At 64.7% G+C, this 19891-nt stretch overlaps 1 protein-coding gene across 4 annotated transcripts in view; it reads right to left on the bottom strand.

Annotated features, from left to right (window-relative positions):
- TSNARE1 (t-SNARE domain containing 1) overlaps nt 1-8604 on the bottom strand; it is a 91271-nt gene extending 82667 nt beyond the window's left edge. For 3 of the 4 annotated variants that reach the window (XM_047725834.1, XM_047725837.1, XM_047725835.1), the window contains exon 1: nt 8336-8604. The gene's annotated coding sequence lies outside the window, so the exon portion shown is untranslated. Of the gene's footprint in view, nt 1-440; nt 632-8335 lie in introns of all 4 variants that reach the window. The other variant, XM_047725836.1, reaches the window with a different exon arrangement.
- Between the last annotated feature and the right edge of the window lie 11287 nt (nt 8605-19891).

Raw genomic sequence — 19891 nt, 5'->3', positions numbered from 1 at the left:
ACCACTCACCACGACGGAAGGGGAACGAGTGAGAACTCCAGAAGCAGCCGCGAACAGCGGAGGAAACGCAGGCCTTCTGAAAGGTGAGGGAGAGCAGCCCTTGCTAACTCCACCCCAAGCCCAGCCACCACCGAGGAGCGGAGCAGAGGACGCCACCGCGTGAGAGCCCGGACGCGGCGGATCACAAACGGGAAGCGGAGCGAGGGCTGGAGACGGACTCGTCTGGCACTCGAGCTAATCTCCACAATCCACGGGAAACAGATCGACAACACCGTTCGTAAAACATGAACAGAGGCACGGAAAGTTCACAAGGAAAATACAAGAGTCTCTGATATCTGAAACGACACCAACTCATTCCTCATAAAAGGAACCTGACGAGTCCCTGTCGAAGCCCGACGGCAGCGGGCGCGGCCGGCACAGGCCGCCCGGGGAGCACCAACCTGGAGGTGGCCGGCGAGCGTGCCTCTCTGGGCCAGCACCTGCACACGGACGATCCACGTAAACGCGTGCGAAGCAACACGGGAACAAGGCGGCTCCTTCTGTGACGGGCGGAGACCGGAAATCACGGCAGGCACCGTCTCGAAGGATGGCGGGACCAATGCTGGCACCACCACACCTGAAGTAGTCTCAGCTGTCAAAGAGGAAAAGAGAAGCTCTCTGTACCAAGAGAGAAAAATTTCTGGGCCGTTTCATTTAGTAGCAGAGAAATAAACACCAGGGGCACAAGCCTGAGATCACACCTTGCGCGAGACCAAGGACAAATAAGAACGTGGACATTTGCGTCCGGCTGACCCGGGGCTCACACAGAGCCGGGAGCACACATGAGACCGTGAGACCCGCGCTGCCTGCAGATGTGGGGCCGGGACTGGTGTGGGGGCACTGCTCACTTCCGGCTGTGTGCTCCCCACACGGTCTCACTCTCAAACCACACAAACACCGCCAGCTCAGCGAGTCCCACTGCGCTCCATCCGCCCCGCACAACAGGGCTCGGCCTTGCAAAGCAGCAAGCTCCCGATCCGCGTGGCTGCCTTGAGAAACCTCCAGGGAGCCACACCAGAGGACCGAGCCAGTCCCCAGACGTGACACGCCATAGGACCCCATTTATGTAACCTTCTAGAAACGACATTAGAACAGGGAGGACGGACGAGCAGTTCCCAGGAGCTACGGGGTGGAGGGCAGCAGGCAGGGGCACACGGGGCCCCTCGTGATCGAATCTACTTGGACTGCGCCCACACCCGCATCTTGGCTGTGACACCCCGGTCACCATGAGGAAAACCGCAGAGGGGTCCCCAGGATGCCCAGAATCATTTCTTACATCCGCGCACGAACGTACGTACCATTGTCATGAAATAAAAAAACTGAATGATGCAAACGTGACACCAGCCTGTCCATCTCCATGCACAAAGTCACTAAGTGGACAGAGCAGAGGCCACACTCAGCCTGATCTGCTCTCCCAAGCACCTGCCTCCTGGAGCCTGAGACCAGAAGGCAGATGGGCAGCCACGGGGCTCAACCTCTCCGTGCACAGGGCACTCCCAGGCACTCCCGGGGAAAGGGAGGAAGCCCAGGGATGAAGAGTGGTCTTCCAGACGCACAGGGTTGCCTGACCCAGCAGCATGAGCGTCAGGAAAGCTGGCCACCATCTCCAGTCCCCTCCCCCGGGAAGCAGGCCCACAGGGCACTCCTGGGTCTCGGGGTGGGGGGGGTGGTCATGGGACTCCTTCTGGACAGTGAGTTGTGAACCAAAGCAACCCAACTCCCTGCTGAGCCAAGCATTTCATTCCCAGGACAAGGCCCCAGAGTTCTTTTCCTCTGGCAGGGAGACCACACAGTCCCCACAGCGGCTGCTCTGTCCACCCAGGGCTCCAACTGCCCTGAGCCAGTCCTGCCCATCGCTGGTGGACCCGCATCCCTCTGGCTTCAGGCGACTGACACTTGGGGAAGGACTGGTGCCACAGCAAGGCCCACAACAAGGACAGACGCCTGCCCGCTGCCTGAGGGACTGTCCCCTGCGACGGCCTCCAAACCCCTCCTGCAGGGCGGCAGAGGCCCAGAAAAGCAGCGGGCGCTCCGCCCCAACACCCATCAGACCAGAGGACGCAGGGCTGTGACCCCCGTGGCGGACAGCTCTGGCCCCAGCCTGCCCACACGGCACAGGATGGCTGAACTGGCTTCAGGTGACGCCTCGTTAACAGAATCCCTTCTTCAAACACAACGGAACTCACGGGGTCCAGGGGACCTGGGACATCAGAGCTATCCTGGGGACAGAAAGGAGGCATGCACAGCAGGCGTGATTAGAGCCCCTGTCCCATCCCGATGAGAAGCCGCAAGCCTGGTCCAGCAGCTCCCCACAGTCCAGCCTCCTCGGGGCTACAGGGCAGCACCGTCAAGGGGGGCCCAGGTCTCATGCTGGACACAGTGTTCCAGCCCCAGCTCCGCTCAGCTTGCTGCTGGCCTTGGGAAAACCAAGTCCCTCTCACAGTCCAAGAGAAAGGACCCACCCACTGCCCTGCTCCGATCGGTGGCCCCAAGACCACCAGCGGTCTCGAGGTCACCAGCACTACCCCCACCCCGCGTCTCCCACCTGCCAAATGGTCAACTGCTCACGGTGGCGGGGCTACCTACGCCCTGGGAAGCAGCGAGCTATAGGGTGTGGACGACTCCACCCCCGCAGCTGTGGTCACCCCTCCCCCTGCCCCGGCTCCAAGCGGGGGTCTCCTTTGGCCCTGAAGAGTGGACATCACGCCTGGGAAGCACCTGCTCACGGCTGGCCCACCCACGCTCTCGGTGCCCCTCGACGCTTCCTCCCACCAGCGCTGCTGGCCAAGAACCAGCTTCCTCCAGCCGCGCACTCCCACTTGCACAGGTGTTGACGGAGGGCCTGTCACGTGCGCTTCCCGGCCCAGGGCCACCGACACAGAGAAGACACACGTAAGCTGGGGGAGCGCACAGGGAGCCCAACACCACGGGCAGCAAGGAACCCGCCAGGTGGGACCTGCGGGCCTGCGACCACTCAGTGCCCCGCCCTCCCGAGGGACCACAGCAAACAGCAGGGGCGCAGACGGGCGGCTTCCAGAGACGACCCTGCGCCGAGCGTTCGACACGGGGAGCAGGTCACCACACGGCGCCGGCACCGGCCCTTCCAGGCAGAGAGCCGCAGTGGGAGACCCAAGGGCAGGCTCGGGAGGCCAAGGAGTCGGCCAGGCAGGCTGACCAGAGGCCGGAAGATCAGGTCAAACCACGAGGAGCTGCAGAAGCTGGGGAGGGAGGCGGCCGCCCTGCACGGACCAGCACCCCGAAGGCCTTCCAGCAGAGGAGGGCCACGGGCACTGCTCCCAGCAAGGAGGGCCGCCACGTCAGGAGGAAACAAAGGCGGCCCCGGCTGGAGGCTGCAGACCAGCGAGAAGGACCGCCCCTGCAACTGGACATGCTCTGGGCCCCGGATCAGGAGGAACGACTGGACGCCCCTCCCCAGCCCCGGCGCCCGCTCCTCGGCCCCACCCCGGGCACACTCGTTAGCACCTTCACCGGGGGGGACGCGGAGGGGGGGAAGGAGGTCAGACCTGAGTCAGGAGCCCGGGCCCTCGTTAGCGCTGCTTCTGAAAGCCGTGCGGAGCGGGCGGCCGAGCCCAGGCGGGAGGCGGTTGTGCTGGGTGACTTCGGTGCGGGGAGGCCGCAGTCTGGGCCACTGGGCTAAAAACACGTGCCTTTCTAAAGCCTTGGCTGGAATGGATTACGGATCCCAGGGGAGGGCAGCCAAAGAGGTAGCTGGGGCCAGAAAGAGAGGGGGTTGCACCCCTCAGGGTGCCTGACCCACCCCCACCCCGTCTTCCCCAGATGCCATCCTGCCCTCCTCCTTCACCGCCACCGCACACCCCAAAGTCCGGCTTCCCAGCCAGCGCAGGCTCAGTCTGCGCCGCGCAGCCTACACCCAGGGTCTGGCTCAGGTGACAGAAGGGCAGACGTGAAGCCGGATGCCTGGTGGCACAAGGCCCCCAAAGCCCTAAGAACGCTGACTCAGTCACAGGACACCCCTGCACAGGTCGGGGAAAGCCAGCCACCAGCCACCAGCGAGCTCATTCTACACACTTCCGTCCGGCCTCGCCGGTCACCCCGGCCTCCGGTCTCCACGTGCTGGTCAGCACTTGGATGCCCAGAGTCCCTAGAGCTCTCAGACCTTCGCCAAGCTCTCCTCTAGAAGGAGCCCGATGGCAGCTCGATATGGGGGAGAAGTCCAGGAGTCGGTCTTTCTTAACACAACCATGCGGTCCTCTAACCCACAGGCATCCTTCAGGATGGACGTGCCTTGTGATCAGGTCCCCCCGCAAAGCAGCAGGGCAGGAGTGCAGGGAAGGTGGGCCAGCTCAGGGTGAGGGGACTCTGCAGCCCGAGGGCTGGGTTCAAATCTGCCCGTGCCTCTGGATCAGCCTCCCAACCCGGGGGAGTCTCCTGACCTGAGGACATCAGGAACCCAGCAGGGGCTGGGCAGACACCAGCGGTCAGCAAGCGGGGCTGACCACTGCAGTGACCACGGTCGGCTGTCCTGTGTTCCCACTCAAAGGCAGCCCACACCTCGCCCTGGTCATCCAGTAGAGCGGGTGCTCCGAAGAAGGAGCCAGCCCAGAGGTCACTCCGGAGGAGGCTACAGCAGCCTCCCGGGCACCCCTGGACCCCACGGCCCTCCTCCCCACTGCCCTGGGCTTGTGTGCCCGCCCCTGCAATGGCACTGGTGCCCCGGTCCCCAGGGGCTGCGGGACCAGAAAGGGCAGGCTCGGGGACATGCTAATGAGGGACGTCAGTCAGGATGCCAGAGCTGCGACATGGCACGGCCGCGTCTGCAGGACATCCCTGTTTCCGTACCAGGACGGAACTCAGTCAGGCCTGGGCCCAGTCCCTCCCTCAGGGAAAATCAGAGGCGGAAAATAACACCATCTTCCACCGATTCAGTCACAGAAAACACTAATGGTTTGTGGGGCCAGAGCTCCAGGCTGGGGCTTGCGGGGTCAGCGTGACCACTGGGCTTGCTCTCCCATGTCCGCCTCAGGGAGGGCTGCTCTCCCCCCAAGAGTGGGAGCCTGGCACTGCGGGGACAGTAGCACCCTGCCACCCCCGTCCTGCAGGGAGAGACACGGCAGTCCCTAGCCACCAGTCGCTCCCTGGCGGGGGCCTATGGCCTAGCTACCACCACCATGGACCCAGCCACAGGATCCTGAGCCCAGGCTCCCAGGCCTGGACCCCATGGACGGGGGTAAGGCACGGGCCTGTCACTGCCTGCGGCAGCCTCCTACCGCTGGCCCAGCTGCCATCTGTCCCAGACCCCCACCCCACCGCTCCCGGCTCAGGAACAAAATCCAGGCCTCACCTGGCTCCCAGGCCCCTACAGCCTGACCCTGGTCACACAGGCCCATGGGAGACCAGCACTGCTGTGCCGCCCCCAGGCCTCCTGCTGCGGAGAACACCCCCCACCCCGTTCCATCCGCCCCCCCCAACTGCTGCTCAGGTTTTAAGACTCATCTCAGGCCTCGCCAGCATCCAGGACCCCTTCCCCATAGGGAAGGACCCAGGCCCTCCAGCCCCGCCCACAGCCGCACACACTTGGGGCAGAGGGTGGTCTCTCTACACCATCACCAACCCCTCCCTGTGGCCTCCCTCCATACCCTGCACGCAGGAGCCTCAGTGACAACGCCAGGGACGGCTTCAGGGCAGCCCCCGCACTCACCGCATATCCTGACCTGCGTGCAAGACAGAACCTTCGAGAACACTTCCAAGCATTCCCCATCTCCGTGGCACCCCTGGGCACAGAAAGACCACGGCAGGGCCCTGCCAAAGATCCCATGCCCCAGACACTGCTCCGGCACAGTGACGCGGGCAGCCAACCACCCGGCCCACGTCCTCGCAGGGCTTCCCTGAGCCCGAGGTGGGCCTGAAAGCTGGGCAGGGCTCCATCCCACACGGTGCGGCTTTGAGGACAAGTGCACGGTCACCTTTACCTCACACCTGTCCTGCCCGGGCTTCAGGCTGACGGGGACAATCCCCCAGCTGCCACAGGTTTCTGAGGACAGCCCCGGGCGGCAGAGAGCACACTGAACCGAGGCCCCCCAAGAGGCGTCGCCGTCCCTGTCAGCGCCTCGGGCTCGGGCAGCTGCAAGGTACCAGGTCTGGCTCACGGGCAAGTCCTGTCTTCTCCGCCAGGACTTGGGCCAAGGCAACCAGCTCCCTTCCCACAAGACATTCTGGCGCCACAGCGGTGCTCACGGGCCGCATGGTACGTGAACGCGGGTTCAGCTCTGCTCCGTCCCCACCAACCTCACCGCTTCACCGCACCGTCGCAGGCAGTGGGCCTGGGCCTGGAACCCCAGGTGGGCAGCAGAGACGTGGCTCCCAGACGCGGGCAGCCGGCGGGGGGGCGCACGGAGGCCCCAGTCGGGTGCGGGAGCAGCTCCCTCTGAGCCCCACATTCATCACCCAGAACCAGGAATGGCAATTCCCGTCGCCCGCCTCCTACTCCCAAATGGGAGACAGGTGTTCGCGGCAGGGAGCCGAAGCAGGGCGAGAACCCTCGTTCCTGCTGTCAGTCGGCTCCTCTCCCGCAGGCTCTGTCACCGGGACGGGACGTGGCAGCGACAGGGGAACTATTTGAGAGCCTGGCACTGCGGGGCGCTGGGGCACAGTAATTCCACTCGCAACACGCGATGCTGTCAGAACAAATCCAGGAGCCACAGGCACACCTAAGCCGTGGCCAGCTGTCCGAGCGACAAAAGGCCCAGCCTTGGAAGCCTTGTGGCGGAACGGGTAAGGTCTCGGGACTTTGCAGTGAACGGACTGGGGGCAAGTCCCCTTTTCTCGGCCTGTTTCTTCACCTGTTCTGGGGGCGGGGTCAGTCACAGGCCCTTGTCCTGCGCTCACTGGGAGGATGAGCTGAGCCCCTGGGCTTCAGCTATTGAGGACCAGAGCCCGGCACCCGAGTGCCACATGAGAGTGGCAGGGATGACGGGCACCTCCACCCCCAGCATGCCCGCCCATCTTTCTCCCAACCAAACCTTGCCCTGCTGCCTGGCCCTGCTCAAATCCCACATCCTAGGAGGTCCTCCCTTCTCTGGGACGCTGCAGCACACATCTAGCCCTTGTCACTAACGGCTCGAGACAGGCTGGGTCACAGTGGCAGCCTGCACCCCCAGCTGGAAGGTAAGCTCCACCTCCCTGCCTCAAGCTCTGCATATGGTGAACAAACCCCAGCCACGGCCGTGTTTCTCACCATGGTCTCCTTGCCGCCTTAGACTGCCCGTCCACTGGCTCATCCAAACCTGCGGGCTGCCAGCAAGAGTCCGTGCTGGGCACCCAACACGCAAGGGTGACCGAGATGAAGGCCTGTGTGGTCACGTGCAGGACACACACAGACACAGATCATCTCAGGATGACACAGAAGAAAAGCCAAACACCGGGGGCTGCGGGCCACAGGTGGGGGGTGGTCCTCCCCCAGGGGAGGCAGGGAACAGGGAGGTTCCAAAAGAGACATCCAGAACACAAGGGCCTTCCAAGAAGGAGACCGAGCTGTCACACTGGCGGAAGACAGGTGAGACGTGCAGGCGACGGACCCTGACAGAGCTGGGGTACGTGGTAGATGTGGCTGGAGCGACACGCAGGAGCCAGACCCCAACCTTCAACCTAAAGGCAGCAGGGAGCTGGGGAAGTGCCGGCCTGCCCAGTAGCCTGTGAGCCCGCCCCAGACGGCAGTCCCTGCGCACAGGCACCCACACCGCCGCCACAGGGAACTTCCCCGGGCAGTCAGGGCAGCCAGGCCAACAGAGCACAGGTGTGGAGGGGGCCCAGCTAAAGCTCCACTTCTTCCAAGAAGCCTCCTTGGAATTGCCCATCTCCAATGGCTACCGCACCACGACTTGGGTCCTGAACCTGCACTGTACTGGGCAGGCAGCTGCGGCACCAGATTTCTCCCGGGGACCCAGCACGCCCCAGGCTGAACCTTGAGCGTCCCCTTCCCACGGGCTGCAACACCCCCACACCGACCCGGTTCATCCGCATCCGTGCCCCAAGTCGCTGTCCGGGGGGGGGGGGGGGGGGCCTCCGTGAAGCGCCGTCCCCACGCCGGGATCCCGCGGGCCCCACAGAGCAGAAAGCAAGCAGACGCGCGGCGCGGGCAGAGGATGGGGTGCCGAGGGCGGGAAGCACCGTCGGGACAGGGCCGTCGGCGGGCGCGCTGCAACAGGTGCACGGCCAGGCCGCGGGGAGGGGCCGGCAGCGGGCGGCGCGAGGGAGCCGGACGGCAGCAGCCCCCGCGCGGGCACCAGAACTTTCGGCGCCGGGGCTGGGCCCCTACCTGAGCCATGCGCGGCTGCCGCGCCACGCCGGACGGCGCCCACGGAGCGCCGGGAGCGGGACCCCGGGGTTCGCAGGGGCCAGCGCGCGGCGAGTCCGCCGCGAGCTCCGCGGCCGGGAGGCCCCAGCGCTCGGCACCGGGAGGGCCTCGCAGGCCGAACGCGGAGGGCTGCGGAAAGGCGCGGACGCGACGGCCTCGAGGGCGCGGGGCTGACTGCCGCCCCACGCGCCCCACAAGTGGGAACCGAGGCCTCGGGGCGACCGCGCGCATGCGCCCTCAGGCGGGTCCCCCCCCCCCACGCAAGCACCGGCGTCCCGGGGGGCGGAGCCGCAGCGCCCCCGGCCCGCCCGTCCGCCCCGCCCCACCCACTGTGGTCACGCCCCCTGGCGGCCCCGCCCCCTCGTGCCGACCCCGCCCACGGAGGCCCCACCCCCTCGCCCCGCCCCGCTGCGCCCTCCTCCCGGCCCCCGATCCCCGGCCCCGACCTCGGGCCGCACGCCCTCCCGGCCGGACCGCCGTGACACCGCCTGCCGGACCCGGCCAGACCCCGCCGCCTCACCTGGGCCGGGGTGGCTCGCGGGCGCGCTCCGCCGGCTCTCGGCGGGAGGGGTGGTGCAGGGGGCGGAGCCGGGCCCTACACGTCACGTGACGGCCCCTCCCGCGTCAGGCGAACGCCGCTAGGTCGTCCCTCGCCCGTCCCGTCGGCCCCGGCGCCTCGAGCCAGCCAATGGCCTCCCGAACCGCGCCGCGCCGCGGACAGCGTGCGCCCGAGGACTACAAGTCCCAGATCGCCCCGCGCGGACGACCGGAAACGGCCGGAGACGGCGGCCGGCTGGGCCAGAAATGCTTTCTCAGCCTAGCGTGCCTGAGTGGCGTCGAGGGTCCCCAGGGCCGCGCGGTCCCTTCCCTAGCCGTGTGAGGTGGCAGGCCCGTTGTCACCCCGAGCCCAGTGTCCATCCGTGGATCCGAGGCTGGCCGGGGAGAAGGGGGGAGACGGTGACCGTGAAAGTGAATGAGACAAGACGTGCCCATGGCCCGGCCTCCAAGGCCTTTGCCTGGGACCGCGGCCCCGTGGAGCCCCTTCCCGGGAGCAGCACCTGCCCCTCCAGAGGCCTTGCTGGAGCCGGGCCCCCGGCCGTCCCCGCCTGTCCCCGCCTCCCCTGCAGGCCGGCCCCCCCTGGTGGAAGGACCGTGGGCCAGGGTGCCCCGTCTGAGCCTGCGGCCCCACGGGTGAGCCACGCCAGGGCCGCAAACTCCGCACCGCCTCCCTACACCAGCACTGTGCTCTCCTCGCGGGGGCAAAGGCGGCCTCCCGGTACCTGCTGGTGGCCAGTGGTCGCAGAGGCAGCCTCCTGCAGCAGGGCTTCGGGGACAGGCGCTGCTTCCTGATGATCGGGTGGTTCTCAGGTCTTAAGTTTGTGCACGGGTGTGTGCGCCCAAGATTTGAGTGAGAACAAATCCGTGTATGTGTGGGCACCGGGCACCTGGACGCTGAGCAGTGTGGACACGAGAGTGTGTGACCGAGTGTGTGAGGGTGAGCGTGCGTGCGTGCTTGGATGAGAGCGTGGGGACGATCGCGGGTGTGTGTGCATGTGCTCGTGCAGGGGGGAAGGAGGAGGGGGCACCAGCAGGCCCACAGGCGTTTGCTCAGATCAGCCCGTGTCACAGCCCGTAATCACTATGGCTGTGGGCCAGTGACATGTGCCCATTTCACAGACAAGCCAGGATCTGGACGGGGCTTCTCGTCCTGCCTGCAGGACAGCTGGTGTGCAAAGGAAGCCTGTTCTGGTCCTGAGAGGCCGTGGCGGTGACTGCCGACCACAGCCTAGGGCTTCAGGGGAGAGGTCTCCCAAGACAGGCGCCTTCCTGAGAGCCAGATGCTCTGGCTCCACGGGAGCACCAGGCCCTTCTCCAGGCGGATGTCCACGGCCAGCAGAATGAGTGGCGGGCACTGGCTCCTGCTGGGAGAGTTCTTACCTGAGAGCAGGGGTTGGCTTGTCCTTAGCGGGCAGTACCCTAATTTGGATCTTCCCTTTAGACCTCAGCAGGGGTGCGAGCAACAAGGTTGGGGACAGGTCTTCAGAAGGAGCCTTGAAGTACCTCTCAGTAAAGTTGTACCTGGAAATGCTTGTTGCCGTGAGAAACAACGCAGGCTTCCCTGTGGTTATGCTGGGTCTCCAGGGCGGGCTCAGCGTGGGGTTTGCAGTGAGCCTCCCTTCCTCCCATGCTCTCCATGCGCTGGAGCCTGGCTCCCTCACCCCTGCCCAGACAGCACGGCTCACACAGCCACACTGCTCCAGTAGCCCTCATTTGCTCCCCATCAAGTCTCATGAACCCAAGACTCATGGTGGCCTACTCTCCCATTGTCCCTTGTTTGGGGCAGGAATGTGCCCAGCCTCACGGTCAGCAAGGGCTGGCTGTGTGACCGTCCTGGCAGGGGCATGACCGTGGGAGGCACAGTAGTCTTCAGGCCCCTTCAGAAGGGAAGGATGTGGCTGGCCAGCTGATCTGACCGTCCTGATTTCTCTGTGTCCTTGTCCTTTCTCCCGAATGTGGGCAATGTTTGGAAGACAGCAGCCACGTGGGGAGCTAGGGAATGGACCCCAAGCTGGGGATGGGGAACCTTTGCCCCAACTGCGCCCCTGGCCTCATTGTCATGGGAGAAACAGGCCCCTGCTTCTTCCCTGCTGCTACGGATCCCCTTCCAAGCAGATGCGACCCCTGTGCACCTCAGGATGGACCTGCCGCCCTTTCGAGTGAGTGTCCAGCCAGGAGGGCTTTCGGAGGGAGGCAGGACATTTGTGCTTGCATGCAGGCGTGTGGCGTGGCCTCAAGAAGCAGGGACAAGCGTGTGAGTGAGCATGGTTCCACATGGTGCCCCCGTGTCGCTGGTGAGGCAGGCCCAGGCACAAGGTGGGTAGAGCAAATCTGGGAGTGTGGGCGGGCCCGGGCAGCTGCGCAGGGGGCACGTCGAGAGGGGCACGGGCTGGGACAGGGCTGGCAGGGGATAGCAGGTGGCCCGCGCCACCCCCCACCCCCGACCGTTGGAGACCGGGCTTGTCACTACACGGGGCTCCTAGGGCATCAACTCAGCCGTGAGACTTGTAACAGCCTCCCAGATATTTGACGCCAAACAGCAGTGGCGAAAAAAAAAGTAAAAAGTAAAAGCAAATCCATGAGTGTTATCTTTGCTAATCACCTCCTCGGTGTGGGGTACGTCTGCCGCCCCTCCTGGGAACCCCAGCCCTGAGGGAGGCGGCATCTCCATACCCCAAGGCTTGCCTTCCACACCTGCCACCCGGGGTTGCCACCCAGCAGCATCCCCTCCGGTGTCTCACCAGGTCTTGCTCTGTTCACCATCATGTACTCATTGCACAATCCTGGCTTCCGCTGTCAGGCCACATGTTGGGCCCTGGGGATACCAAACAATCAGATCGGTTTGCTAAGGACAGAAAACCCCGATGACATCAGCTTAGACAAGGTCAGAGTTTATTCACTTCTAACACTACAACTTCAAGGCCAGCTGGGCGGCAGGGCTGCGGGGTGACCTCGCTGTCACCAGGACCCAGATTCCTTTACTCCAGGTGGCTCCAGGTAGGTCTTCTGCCTCGCGGAGACCTGAGGGAAGGAGGATGGGACCATGGGGCGGTGTACTGCTGCGCTCTGGCCCCAAGCCTGCCTGCTTAAGGTCTCCTCCTAGATCCCCACCCCCTTGGCCAGAGCTGGGTCCCTGGGCCCCTGCCCTGGGCAGCTCCGGGCCAAAGAAGTGTCTTCCTCCTGGGAGCTAAGCTCCTAGCTGCCTGCTGGGCCCTCGGACCTGATCTGTGGCGGGGGATGGGCTTACCTAGCCGTTGGCAGGACGCAGCCTGGACACACACGGTGCTCACGGTAAGGCAGACCTGAGTGGAGGCTGTGCAGGAGTGGGACCGGGGGCATAGGGGACCCAAGGGGGCTGGGGTCAGGGAAGCCCCCCCAAACCCCCAATAAGGAGGCCAGCATGGGGAAGCCTTGAGCAGTAGCGATTCCGGGAGGGGGTGGTGGGTGTCCCTGCTGGGCTGTCCCACGCTCCTTGGGGGACATGTCCTGACCTCTGCAGCCACCACGGACTTCAGAACCCCTTCTGCTGCACCACACCTTTTACTCCTCATCCCACAGGTGGGACACCTGGCCAGGGTGAAGGGCTACACACAGGGCCGCTGGGCACTCTCTGCAGGATGGGGTTGTGAGCCGAGGAGGCAGGGTCCCGCCACTCCCTCTCTTCACAGTCCGTGGCACACAGTTTATGCGGCAGACCCCAGGGTGGTGAGCTGGGGACCCTTGCTGGGCACACGGGCGGCCAGCAGTTGCTCGGGGTGAGAGCACGTGAGCGGGGAGCTAAGCTAAGGGGCTGTGGCCTTGATGCTCGCTGCTTTCTGTCCCCCTGGATGCGGGCACAGTCCCGGCTGCGTCCCTGGCAATGCGGTGGCTCACAGCAGCCCACGGTGGCCCCCAGACACAGGACTGTGAGCAGAGGCTGGTACCTCTTCCCACTGCCTGAGCCCGCCCTACTGTTCTTCCAGCACCCACGGCAGAGGGGCTCAGCCTCTCCAGGCCTCCCGCTGATGCCCCAGGGCCAGAGGAGGGAGGACCACACAGGTAGGTGGCTTTCTTAGGAGGAGACTGAGTTCCAACGGACAAAGGTTGGGTGACAGGAAGTGGACAGAGGCAAAGGCGCGGCCCTCAGCAGGACCCAGGCCTCCGTCTTCTTGAGCTCTAGGTGTTACCTGGGGGTTTGGGGACAGCGCGACAGGCTAGCACCCCTTCCCAGGGCTCAGGAAGGACAGGACTCCTCTCATCACGGAGAGCGGGGTTGAGGGCTTGAAAATCAGGGGCAAGAGAAGTAGGTGTGAAGGGCAGAGCCGGGCCCCCTCCACCTTGCATGGGGACGCCCTCACCCCACACTGTGCTTTGGGCTCCGGGGGGAGCACCCACGGAGTGTGCCCTCAGGTCAAGGCTGGAAAGGCAGGTCTGGCAGTGGGACTTCCCACGAGGGAGGAGCAGAGCCCGGGCCCCCAGGGGCACCCCTTAGGGGGTCCTCATAGTGAATTCACCTAGCTGCAGCCTGCGGCCCACTTGGATTTCCTCCGAGGGGCTCTGCAAATGCGGCACATCCTTCTTTTGATAATGTTCAGGGACAGGCCGGCTCCATCTTCCCTCCCCTGCCTCTCATCTCCCTCCGGCTGAGCCGCCAGCCCCCTGGCCACAGCCAACCAGCAGCCCCAGCCTCCTGCCGGCCCTGTGGCACCTTCCCCAGGGTGTGCGGCTTGAGCCTGGCCCTACCGTGTGCCCGCCAGGTGGCCCAGCCGGTCAGATGTCAGTCCTGAGCCTCAGCCTCTTCATGCATGTGGTGGCACAGACCGTAATGCTTCCAGCTCTGCGGGGCTAACAGAAGGCTTGAGTGGGTCAGGCCAGAAACGCCTTTAGGGGCCCTCAGCCCAGGGCCTGGCCTACTGGAGGCCTGTGGCACACGCTGAGCTCATGGGGCATCTTATTGGTCGTTGATATCTTAGTGGGCGCTGGGCACTGGTGCTGAGAACATACAGACAGGCCTGCAGAGTATCTCCAAGGAGTGGAGGGAGGGACAGGACCAAAGAGTCACCTACTGAGCCGTGAGTCTGTTGTTAGAAGGTCTGAGAAAACAGCACACGATCTGAATACCAGGGTGTTAGGTTTCCCAGAGAAGGAACATTTGGGCTGGGCACTGAGGGATGAGTAGGAGTTTGTCAGGCAGGAACAGCATGAATCTCACATGGATGCTGAGGAAGGTGGCCCCATCCGTTTCCTGTGTCAGTTTCTGCCCAAACATGGTGTGCAGGGCTTTGCCTCAGCCCCCACCTCCCTTTCCCCTTCCAGGCACCCCTGCGCACAAACACAGTCCCATGCGCCCGCACAGTCACACGCCTTCTCACATTCACAGAGGCAAGAACGGACTCGGGTAAGCCCCCGCCCCGCCCCCGCCCCGCCCCGGAACCCAAGCCCCCCGCCCCGCCCCCGCCCCGGAACCCAAGCCCCCGCCCCCGCCCCGCCCCGGAACCCAAGCCCCCCGCCCCGCCCCCGCCCCGAACCCAAGCCCCCACCCCCACTGCTGCTACAGGGAAACATGGTAATGAGATGCTAATGAGTGAAGGTAAAAATCACAGAGAACAGCATTTTGCAAAATCACAACACTCTGTACTTCCAGGGGCTCCCTCCCCACAAGCACGCTGCTGAGCGCTGTGTGTGGGCGGGAAGCACCCGCCTGCCCCTCCTACCCGGATTGTTGATGGGGTCCAGGGTGCAGCAGGGGGGCACGCGGCTCCAGGCCCCGCCCGGGCCGTGCTCCTATCCTCCCCAGCTTATGCACCGGGTCTGGTCTGGTTGGGGGGGGCGACTGCCTGCCTGACACCCCTCCCGGGCCACCCATCACACCAGGATCACATCCAAGTGCCACCCGCCGGCATTCCAGGCTTCTCCAGATGCTGCCTCAGGCCCTTGGCCACACCTGCCCACCTCGGCCTCCAACCTTGGTCTCCACCCTGCTTGCCTCCTCCCCTGGAAGAGGAAATCCTCCGTCCTTCTTCAAGGCTGCCCTTCCCACACACTTGCCCCTCCTCCAGGAAGCCTTCCTAACTTTCAGCCCCAGTGTGGGGCCTCCTCCGGCTTGCCCTGTTCACAGCACCAAAGGCACCGTCTGTCCCCCCCAAACCGGGAGCTACTTGTGGGCAGCGGCTGGCACGTGGCTGCTTTCCATTGTGTTTGTTGAGTGAGTGAAGGGCTGGGAGTGGCTGAGCTGCGGGGTCTGGGAGATAGTCTGGACTATTACATGGGACTAGACCCCCAGGTGTCTCCCTTCCCCGCGGGAGGTAACCCGCAGGTATCCTTAAAAAGACCAGGTTCGTGGGGCCCAGCACAGCCCCCACGACAAAGGGCAAGGGCCCGGCTGGTGGGACTCCGCTGTGCCTGGTCCCAGGCCCCGGCAGGGTTGGTGGTCAGGGAGGGCCACGGGAGAGGGAGCCCGAGGCTCGAGGTCCAGCCCCCGTGTCCAAAGCCACGTGGGCGTTTCCAGATCTGGACATTCCGTTCGCAACTGGAGAAGGAGGCCTCTGACCTCGGTTCCCATCCTCTCTTGGGCTCAGCGTCACCTTCGGGGCACAGCACGGCCTCCTGGCTGGGGATCTCTGGGCCCTGGGTATGCGGGGTGGGGCCTCGGGACACAGTCTTTCTGAGCCTGTGACCCTCCGGTTGGAAGACCCCAGCCTTCGGTGAGTCCCCCCACAAGTGTTGCAGGGCCCGTCAGGGCAGGGTTGCGGCTGTGGAAGGACGTTAGGCGGAAGGGCCTCATGGGCAAGGCTCTGAGGGACACCCAGCGGTGGCAGCACTGTGACAGCAGTTGGGGGTCCCGGCTCCCCTCAGCCCCTGGGCCCCATGCTGGTCCATGGCGCAGCCACGCCCCGACAGAGGTGACTTCCGGGACACCAGGAGCTTTGTCCCGGTTCAGACCGGGCTCTTGCTTGTCCTCGCTGTGTGACTCTGAGCAAATCACTCCACCTCTCTGGGCCTCAGCTCCTCCCGGGGAAATGGGTACCTGAGACCGAGCCCAAGGACAGAAAGTATACAGAGCCTGGCCCACAGCCGGCCATCTGTACTTCGCACCGTAACCGAGAAGAAAGCGGAGCGCCAGGCTGTCCGAGATGGGAGGGGCGAAGCGGTCTGTCCCCGTGAGCCAGCTGCATCGGTGCCTCTGGCCTGGGTCCTGGGCCATGTGGGTGCACAGCTCACCGGCCTCCTCTGGTGACCAGGGCCGGCGCTGGGGTGGGAGACGTCAAGCGCATTGCCCATGTTTGGTGATCACTGTTGTATTTATAGGGCTTGATGGGGATAAAAATAAAGTGAGGACGATCTCGGTGAGGACTCCGCCTCTCCTGCCTGGAGACAGGCCTGGAGGGGACAGGCAGGGGTGAGGACACGAGCACCCAGGATGCTATGTGGACCTGCCAGTGGGCGTCAGCAGACCCACAGGCCCACCTGGAGGCAGAATTCCCACCACTACTGCCTTCTGCTTCTCCTACCCAGGCCTCCCCATGCCACAGCCTGTGTCAGCGGATGTCCAGTGAGGAGGGGCCTCAGCCTGGGACCAGGGTCTGCGTCAGCATATGACCAGGACCAGGGCTCAGAGTGTGCCTGGGGTCAGGGCTAAGGATGTGACCTGGGATCAGGGCTCAGAGTCTGACCAGGACCAGGGCTCAGAGTGTGCCTGGGGTCAGGGCTAAGGATGTGACTAGGGTCAGGGCTCAGCATGTGAGTGGGGTCAGGGTTCTGTGAGTGCCCGAGGTCAGGGCTCAGGGTGTGACCAGGGTCAGGGCTCAGGATGACCAGGGTCAGGTCTCACTGTGGCCGGCTCAGAGTCAGGGTCAGCCTTGGCCCAGAGGTGGGAGGTTGCTTCCAGACCTGATCCCAGGCAGAAACAGTGCTCAGGTCCCATCTGGGAACCTAACGCATCAGGCATCCTGGGGTCTGGATCCTTGTGCATCAGGAGGTTGTCCTAAGCACTTCTCCAGCCACTAAGCCGTGCTTCACAGAAGGGGAACCCTGTGGCCCCTCCCCGTCTAAGGTCTCCCCACCCGAGTCCTCCAAAGAGGGCAGCTTCCTCCCCAGCTACCTCTTACCCTCCCACTGGAGCCTCCTCACCTGGGAGCCCTTGCCAGATGTGGGGGAGTCTCAGAAGCAGGTGCTTTGCCGTCAAGCCTACCCCCTTCCCGGACCATGGAGCTTGCAGTGGCTCCCACAGATACCCCCAGAGACCCCTTCAGGCCAATGCAGCCTGCTCCCTGCCACTGAGGTGTGGCCAGACCAGCTCCTGCTTCCCTCTGTGAGACTGATCCCTCGCTTGCCATCCCCAGGGCAGCCCACACCCCAGGACTAGTTAACGTGCCCTGCAGAGCCCCACAGCCTTGTCCCTGGCTGGGACAGCTCTTCGGGGCCATCCCTGCTCCTGTGGGGTCAGCTGAGGCCTCCAGGATGGGGCACCGAGTTCAGGTTCTCCCTCCACCCAGCTCGCTGTGCTGACCCCTAACAAGAGAAGTTCCCATCAGCTTAGCCAGTAAATTTCCGGCAGACAAATCTCAGTCTCAGGGTCTGCATCTGGGCGGAATCCCTCTTTCCCGTGGGCCCCAGGATGCCAGGACCCCATTCCTGATGCTCCCCCTCCCAGCCTCTTCTGCCTTTCTTCTGCTGGGGCCCTGTAGCAAGTTCATGTTTTGAAGGCACCCAGTTTTACGCCACAGGCAGGAGCTTGTCTGAGAGCCGAGGGGTGGGACAGGCTGCGTAGGGTACCACATGAGCTCCTTGATCCCCCTAGGCCTGAAGCAGTCTCCTGCCATGAATGGATGGGTCCTATTGGGTTTCTTTGCTCTCTGAGTTAGGACCCCCACCCGGCCTGGCTAGGAGGCGCTCTGTGAAGGGAGAGAAACCTTGTGTGGCCCCCCATCAGCTGACCTGGGCCCCAGACCCAGATGTGAGGCTGTCTGCGCAAGCAGCGAGCAGAGCATGACCCCAGGGGAAGCCAGGTCAGCTCCGGACAGGGGTTGAGGGCAGAGGGCAGGGGCACAGCCAGGCTCAGGCATTCCTGGGGGAACTCCCAGCCCCAGCACAAGGCGGCCGGCCACGGAGGGGACTCTTGTCTGCTTCACTCCCAGGCAACCCCTCCCAGCTCCGCACCTGCCACCCACCCCGGAAGCTGCTGGCCAACACTGACATCACTCTGTTGGCAGAAACCAGGGTGTCCAATAGCTGGCCCCAAGACGTCCCTTCCTCAGATCCTGCGGCTGGCCTGGTTACCCTCCCTCAGCCCTGTGCACCCTCCATCTCCCTGTGGGCCAGCTGCTTTCTCTGCCTTGGGTCTCTGGGTGCCCCTTAGCCCAGCCTCCCAGGCAGAGTCATCTGGAACTTGCTGTCCGTGAAGTGGGTATGAGACATGGGAAGACGGAGGCTCCGACATGGTAGATGGCTCAGGGTCCCTGGTAGAGGGACGGACCCGTCCCCTGCCGCCCAGCTCTGGACTTGGACTGGGACGGCCGAGTGGCCACAGCCTCTGGCAGCCTCCCTGTTCCCTCTGCCGAGTGCAGCAGGGGCCCAGGTGGGAGGGCTGCTGTGGGTAGCACAGACCCCCCCCCCCACAGCCCAGCTGCGCAGAGGTGTGCCCACAGCTTTGAGCCGTGCCGGCCACATCAGGGGTGAGAACAGGCTGTGAGATGGAGAAGGGGCCGGCCACCCAAAACCGGGTCAAGGAGGGTGTTAGTGGGTCACAGGGCAGGTGTCCTGGGGCAGGGAGGAGGGGTAGCAGGCTGACCACCGCTGGCCCTCCTCAGCACACCTCCATCCCTCTGCTCTCCCTGCCCCACCCCTCCTCCAGGCGGCTCATCTCACCTGCTTTCCGGGAGCTCCACGGGGCCTCTTTGGGTCACATCTTGGGGCTGCAGACCACCTGCCACCATCCCCCGGGACTCCAGACCCCGCTCTCGGTGCCACAGCGGGCTGTCCGAAGGGTCTCCTGGGGGTGGGCTGCCCTCTTCCCAGGGGCCCGGGAAGCAGCCTGGAGCCTTCCTCACACATCCTGAAATGCCCACGGCTCCACAGGGTGGGTCCCCCGGGGCCTGGCCCCCCCCCCGCCACGACCCCTCTGCGAACCTGCTGGGAGGGTCTCCGGGTCCTGATCCGAGCTTGTTTCCAACAAGGCTCCAAGCCAAGAGTGGAGGCTCCGAAACTGCGGCTTCCACCCCGAAATTCAAAGCGGGTCCTTGCAAGGGAGGGCAGGGAAGGCGCCCTGTGCCCCTCCCGAACACAGCCCGGGGCCCACCCTGCCCCTGCTTGCACAGCGTCTCCAAATTGCCCTCCCTGCCCCCAACCCCTACACCAGCTCCCCCTCCTTGTCCTCTAGCGCCCTCTGTGACCTTGGCCTCTCCCCCTGCTCCCTAGTCCACCCCACCACCTCCGGCTGAGTGGCTGGGCTTCCTGTGAGGACCAAGGGCAGCCTGGCCTTTCTGGGGCCTTAGCCCTTGCCCCTCAGTCATCCTCTCCAGTGTGCTGTGTCCCCACAAACCCCCACACGGGGTAAGCTCCCACTCTTCCCATGGCAGAGGGGGTGGAGACCATGGCCTTGCTGGCACCCAGACCCCTCCTCACGTGGCTCCGGGTCCTAGAGGGGCTCCCGCCCATCCGCTTCCCTCCCCTTCCCTCGCCCTCCCACCCCACCCCTGGACCCAGGTCAGCGCACCAGCCCCCGGCCCTCTCATGCCATTTCCCCAGGCCCCTGAGGACACGCAGGCCCACCACCCACAGACACAGCACCCCCGGGTGCTGCCCTGGGCTGGGGAGGAGCCCTGACCCCTGAGGGAGGGTCCCAGCACGTCCTTCCTGACTGCAGGATTCAAGCCCCGTCCCTAGAGGCCCCAGGCCAGGGTGCTGAGGCTGCCCCCCACTGCTCTGCCCCTGCCCAGGTCTGCGGGAATTACTGGGCTTCTCTGCGGTTGGGAAACGCCA

The sequence above is a fragment of the Lutra lutra genome, chromosome 4 (genome assembly GCF_902655055.1).
Source record: "Lutra lutra chromosome 4, mLutLut1.2, whole genome shotgun sequence".
Taxonomy (NCBI): Eukaryota; Metazoa; Chordata; class Mammalia; order Carnivora; family Mustelidae; genus Lutra; species Lutra lutra.
The sequence above is the reverse complement of the archived record's forward strand: the minus strand, read 5'-3'. Positions and strand labels throughout refer to the sequence as shown.